Source organism: Tupaia chinensis, unplaced genomic scaffold (assembly GCF_000334495.1).
Source record: "Tupaia chinensis unplaced genomic scaffold, TupChi_1.0 Scaffold000350_1, whole genome shotgun sequence".
Classification (NCBI taxonomy): domain Eukaryota; kingdom Metazoa; phylum Chordata; class Mammalia; order Scandentia; family Tupaiidae; genus Tupaia; species Tupaia belangeri.
This window is the reverse complement of record NW_006159844.1, coordinates 1,081,836-1,088,230: the sequence shown is the minus strand read 5'-3', so window position 1 is coordinate 1,088,230 and position 6,395 is coordinate 1,081,836. Positions and strand designations below refer to the sequence as shown.

Genomic DNA, 6,395 nt, shown 5'->3' with positions numbered 1-6,395 from the left:
GTGTTCTGGGGCTGAAGCTAAGGCGGGCGGTCCTTCCTCAAACTTCCTGGCCCAGGGGTCTAAAGATGGGAGTGTGGTGTGGTAGGACAGAGGGTGTTCCTATGTATTAATCAGAAGAGAGAAATTTACAAATGAAAGACGTGGGTAAAGGGCCAGAAAAAGGGGAAAAAAAGTGTACCTGGCTGAAAGAGGGGTATCTGTCTTGGGTGTCCCGGGTCTGATGCTACGGGGTGGGGGGGGCTGTCCTCCCTCAAAGTTCCCTGCCCAGGGGTCTAAAGATGGGAGTGTGGTGTGGTAGGACAGAGGGTAATTCTATGTGTTAATCAGCAGAGAAAAATTTACAAATGAAAGACGTGGGTAAAGGTACAGAAAAAAAAAAGGAAAAAAAAAAAGTGTACCTGGCTGAAGAGGGTGTCTGGCTTGGGGGTCCTGGGGCTGAAGCTAAGGTGAGCAGTCCTTCCTGGAAGTTCCTGGCCCAGGGGTCTAATGATGGGAGTGTGGTGTGGTAGGACAGGGTTTTCCTATGTGTTAATCAGAAGAGAAAATTTACAAATGAAAGATCCCTCGTAGTTCCTGGCCCAGGGGTCGAAAGATGGGATTGTAGCATAGGACTGAAGGCATTTCTTGCTGAAAGAGGGGTGTCTGGCTTGGGGGTCCCTGGTCTGAATATTTGGGGGGCTGTCTTCCCTCGAAGTTCCTGGCCCAGGGGTCGAAAGATTGGAGTCAATCATACATATTTTAAGATAATTTGCATTTGGCAGACTGATTAGTAGAACTATTAGGCATATAGTGAAGCGATTGTAGCATAGGACTGAAGGCATTTCTTGCTGAAAGAGGGGTGTCTGGCTTGGGGGTCCCTGGTCTGAATATTTGGGGGGCTGTCTTCCCTCGAAGTTCCTGGCCCAGGGGTCGAAAGATTGGAGTCAATCATACATATTTTAAGATAATTTGCATTTGGCAGACTGATTAGTAGAACTATTAGGCATATAGTGAAGCTCACTAACTGCCAAGTTACTTAATATAACAACTTGTTTTCCTCTCAATAACTTTGTAATCACTAATTCATTTTTAAAGGATTAATTTCATTATCTCATATTTTGTGGAGAAGGTATTTAAGATATCGTGGCTTTCAAGGACACTAAAATATTCACACAATTATGGCGCTTGTTATGTTTTAACATTTTATTTTCTTGAGACAATTTCTCTTATGGAGTTATGATGTACCGATGTGAAGGTCAAAAGCTAATTTATGAGAGGAGATTCCAAGGAAGTAGGTTATATGCGTATATGCTTGCTCAACTGATGAGATGAAATATCACTCTTACTGAATAGACTCATTGTCTAGGGAAAAGGTAAAGAAGATAGACAAGATAAGCGTTTTATTTTTTAAACTGAAAAATACTTGGAATAGGAAAAATTGGGATAGAAAAGGAATGAAGGTCACTAGACAGGGTGGGAGAAATGAAGGATGTGAAGTTGGAAAGGGGGGAGAAGAGAATCACACAAATACTTTATTTAGTATAAATTTTTTGTTAGCTTTATTTCCTAAAATCTAAAAACAAAAACAAGCCATGTAATTTCTTTTTTTTTTCTTTTTACTTTGCTGTTGAGTTTATTGTCTTTATCTTGAATAAAGTAATAGAAAATTGTTTGATTTAGTTCTCAGCAGCCCGCTCCTGAGCTCTGAGTAAGCTTGCCTTTTTCTGGGCTACCCAATCTTTCTTCTGGGCAAGGGACATCTTGGGATGATTCCACCTCTTCTTTTGAACTTCTTTCTTGGGTTTCTTTTCATAGACTGGGTTCTCTCATATAGCAGTGTGAGCTTTCTTCTACATCTCCTCCATGTCTGGAGTTACATTGTTCTTTATGTACTGAGAGAACTGTTTCTTACAGGCATCTTCATCATCTTCCATCATGTAACGCATGTAGTCTACAATGTTCTGGCCCATGATGTGCTTCTGTTGGACTTCTGCATTAAATTCCTTGCTTTCAGAATCATAACCAGGGAATCGTTTGGTATTGTGAGGGATCGATAAGCCTCCATCTGCCAGTCCCTTTGGGCCTCAAAAACTTTATTGCCAGTGGTGGTTCTGGCAAGGCCTGCATGCAAATAGCAGGTGAAGGCACCAGGTTGACCATCGATGCTTTCTACATTGTATCATCTCCAGTCACTTTCACTTGACCCTCACAGATCTTGTCCATGCCAAACCTATTGAGAAGCCTTCGGGCCAGCAGCAGGCCAGTGCAATATGCTGCAGCATCATTTGTCAGGCCAGCCTTCACAGCGTATTCTGGTAGTTCGTGTGCATGAGCTGCGCAGACTATCACATCCCCTTCTATACGGGCATAAGCAATCTGACAAATAGTATCTCTGTTAGTTACACGAACTATCATTCTGTATTTGGGTGTGTTGTACTTATTTTTATCCTGGATCACCAAGCATTTCTGAGCATAGTAATCAGTTTTACCCTCTCATCGTCTTCTAAATTTCAGTTGGTATCTCTTAAAGTGGGCTTTATTCTTGACAACTTTAACAAATCCTATCCTGTGGAACAGAGACCCGTGACTGTGGCTGACCTATGGGCCCACAAGGACTGCAGGGGAAAAAAGCTGCAATTTCTCTTACACTTTTAGGTTGACATCGAACATTGTTCATTATTAAGTAGTTTTAAATAATATAATTTTCAGAATACTGTAAATATTGACAATTTCAATAATATTTACATGCATGCAATGAAGTTTTTAAAAAGCTTGCCAGAGAGTGTGTTTGCTCACTGGAGACAGGGAGGGAGGGAGGTAGGGAGGGAGAGAGAAATAGAGGGAGAGAGGGAGAGAGAAATAGAGGGAAAAGCAAGAAAGTAATGTCTATAGGGCATTGTCACATTCTAATCCCTTCTCCATTTCTCCTTTCTCTTGGGATTTTGGACATGCATGCATACCTGCCCAGTATATTTTTTAAGCTACAGAATTCAAGACTTAAACAGTGCTGTTGGCCATATGGGATCCAGGAGCCTTAACCTCCATGGCACTGGCTGGCTCTCAATGAATGTTTTGAGTGTATGAGACTTTTAAATATAATAATTTATTGACAAGAATAATATTAAAAAAGATGGGGACCAGGAGATGGCATAATGGTTACATTGCTGGACTCCCATGTAGTTGACCACAGTTTAAGTCCCAGATCAAAACACTCTGGTTGCATGTGCATGTGTGCCTAGAATCCTGAGAGGAGAATGGTGGAGAAGGGATTGCAGCACGGCCATCCCCCTGGGGGATGATTTCTCGCTTTCTGTCTTTCCAGTGAGTGCATGTACTCTATAGCAAAAATCTCTCTCAAAAAAAGAATAATTTAAAATCTCTATGAATGGTCATATGCTTTCTCTATAGCAGTCAAGATTTTTTAAAATCTTTTTTTAATAAAGTTTTTTTAAAGTTTGTGTGTTTATCTGTTTCATGAGACACACAGATAGGCAACACCCCCAATAGGGTCTCAATACTGTGGTCGACCCCCAGCTTCAGCGAGCCCTGGAGCACGTGCACATGTGTGTGAGAAGACTTGGAGAGATCTCTGCTACAAACTGGCAACCTTTCCCTGTCAGCTTCTCAGCCTGTTGTGTTTTATCAGTAAGTCAACATCTGGACACTCTTTTCCTTTTGTACTTATATTCCATTTCTCCCACAACTTTTTTTTCTTATGCAATATACTTTTATTTGGGGGGAATCTTTTATTAATCACTCTTTTATAATTTCCTACAAACAAAATATGTCTATATAAATTGAAACTTAAGTGGCAATAGGGCTTTGAATATTAGATAATTATTTCTGCTGATTAGCTCATATATCCATGTATGAGTATAGAGACGGAGGAATAGCTCAACACTAATTTCTGTTTTTTATTTATGTAGATTTGACAATTGAAACCCTGCTCATATAAATAAGTATAGTGAAATAGTTTGGCTATATCAGTATATGTCGTTTATTTACTATTGTTTCTTACTCCTATGCTCATCCTTCTTTATTCTGTGAGATGCGGGGACTGGGATTCAACAAAATGCATTTCCCAGAGTCCTTCTGCTGGCTGTCTTCTAGGGGGCAACTAGAAGTTAAGAAGAGAAAAGGAGAATTCCTTTCTGTTTTCTCTGTGCTTGTCAATAATACTGGAGCACAGTTGGTGGATTCTGTAGCCTCTTCTGATACTGTCAGAACCAGCCCTGCTATGCCTCCTTCCCCCTTAGAGGCACTGCAGTGGGCAGTAGTGGGGGGTAATCCTATCCCTCAGAGGTCTGTGCACCAGCCCTGTAGGACTCCTCTTCTGAACTCCTAGGTTTTGGTAAACTCACCTCTTTCTCTTTATTTCCCCAGTCTTTGAGGTTGTAGCTGCTTCCTGCAGTTATCTCTGAGTTTCTTCAAGTTCCCTTTTTGCCCTATAGCTTTCACAGCTGTGAAACCAATTTTCTGTGTTAAATCTCTGTTCAAATTACTTTATAGTTTGCTTTTTAACTGGATTCTGGACCCAGTGATCCATCATTATAAACTATTTTAACATTGGCAATTGTCTGATACCTCAGTTATTTTCTGCTTCATTGTTTTTTCTTCAATCTTTCAAAAGCCAAGAATTTTGGGTAAAAAAATCTTGACTTAAAATAATTATTTGCTGTTCAGACATTAGATCTATTTATTTTCTGTTTCTGTTTCTAGGAGGTATTCCAAATGAGATTACTAAGGCTGACTAAATGACTATTAATTATAGGTTTTAATAGTGGTACTTTGTTTTTTGTACATATTCAAAAAGTATGAGGAATATTCATTTCACCATACTATTGCTGCTATAGGGCATGTGCGCTCACCAGAAAGACAGAGATAAGAGAGACAGAAAGCGAGAAATCACTCACCAGGGGTGATGGCCATGCCATTATCCCTTTTGCTCCATTCTCCTCTCAGAATCTTGGGCATGCATGCACACATGCCCAGCATGAGTTTAAGCCACTGGGTCTAGGACCTGAACTGCAGTCAACTACATGGGAGTTCAGCGACATAGCCATTATGCTAACTGGTGATCCTGCTGCTATTGTATTTTTAACAAGAAGCTTTTATCATCTGCTTTAAATATATATTTTTTTTACCTAAGATGAACAGAATTAAACTAAAAATTTATGTTAATGATGAGCCTAATTAGGAATTACATTGTCTTCCAATGAACCAAACCAGATCTATTTTCTGTCAGAAAATATGACTTTATTTTTCAATTCTTGGGTCAAAAACTTCTTTTTAAATTCTTTTTACAATTGTTCTATTACTGGGTCATTAGAAAATGCTTGTTTTATCTAGTGTGTAGGATATTTACTATGTTTTGCAGGAAAATATTTCCAAGAAACAACAATGAAAAATACAATTGACATGTTACTATTTTCTTACATCTGTAATTCTCACATTGACTGCTAAAATAGAAGGTGACAGGAAGGAGGAGAATCAGGGAGACTATTTCAAGTTTTTCAAGGGAGAAGAAAACTATTTTGGTTCTGTTTTCTGATTTTTAAATACTTTTCAGGGAGATAGTTCTCCCTCTTGATTAGAAAGATATTAATTTAGAATTCTGAAAATAGAGATTTTTCCTTTTGCAGTGGTATCCATAGGTGTCATAACCACTTTATGAGGAGGAGAAACATGCTTAATGACTTTTAAAATGTAACATGCCTTACAACTGTACAGCTGTCAATGCTACTATAGTGCTTGTCTCTAAAAAGCAGCATAATAATGTGGAAGAACCCAGGTCATTGCATTCCACTAGTAGTCTGAATGGTGGGAGCACTACTTGGTAGAGAAGTCCTTACGTATTTTAAGCCTTTATCGTAGATTTAGTGTCCTTATATGCAAATTTAATAATGTTGAGATGATTACAGGATAGTTTTGAGGATCACCTTGTGGCTCTTCTTTATTTTTAAGGTTTTTGTCATAGGGTGCACACACTCGCCAGAGAGAGACAGTGAGAAGGAAAGAGAAATAACCCTCCAGTGGGGATGGCCACTTCTCTTACATATTCCTACTGAGATTTTGGGCTTGCACTCATGTATGACTGGTGTGATTTTCAAGTCACTTGGTCTGGGATTTGCACTGTTGTCGGTCATGTAGGAGTATGCCCCCTGCTGGCCCCTCATGGCTACTCTTAAAGGTTGCTCCTCACTCAGTATTTCACACTGTGTGCAATATGCATCACAGTGGTTTGGTAGGGCACACCCAGTTCATCTTGACGTTGTGCTGATCAGCTTCCCAGTATCTTGTTTTTGTTCTGGCTATTCTCCTTTGGAACATATTTCTTCCACCTATTAAGGCAGACTTTATACAGTTATCTTTGGACTGAAGTTTTGTTTCTCTTCAAATTGCCCTCAAATTTCTCT

The 6,395-nt window shown here is 39.6% G+C and overlaps 1 pseudogene; it reads right to left on the bottom strand.

Moving 5' to 3' along the window:
* Window positions 1-1,655: 1,655 nt before the first annotated feature.
* LOC106735268 (60S ribosomal protein L5 pseudogene) overlaps window positions 1,656-6,395 on the bottom strand; it is a 5,488-nt pseudogene continuing 748 nt past the window's right edge.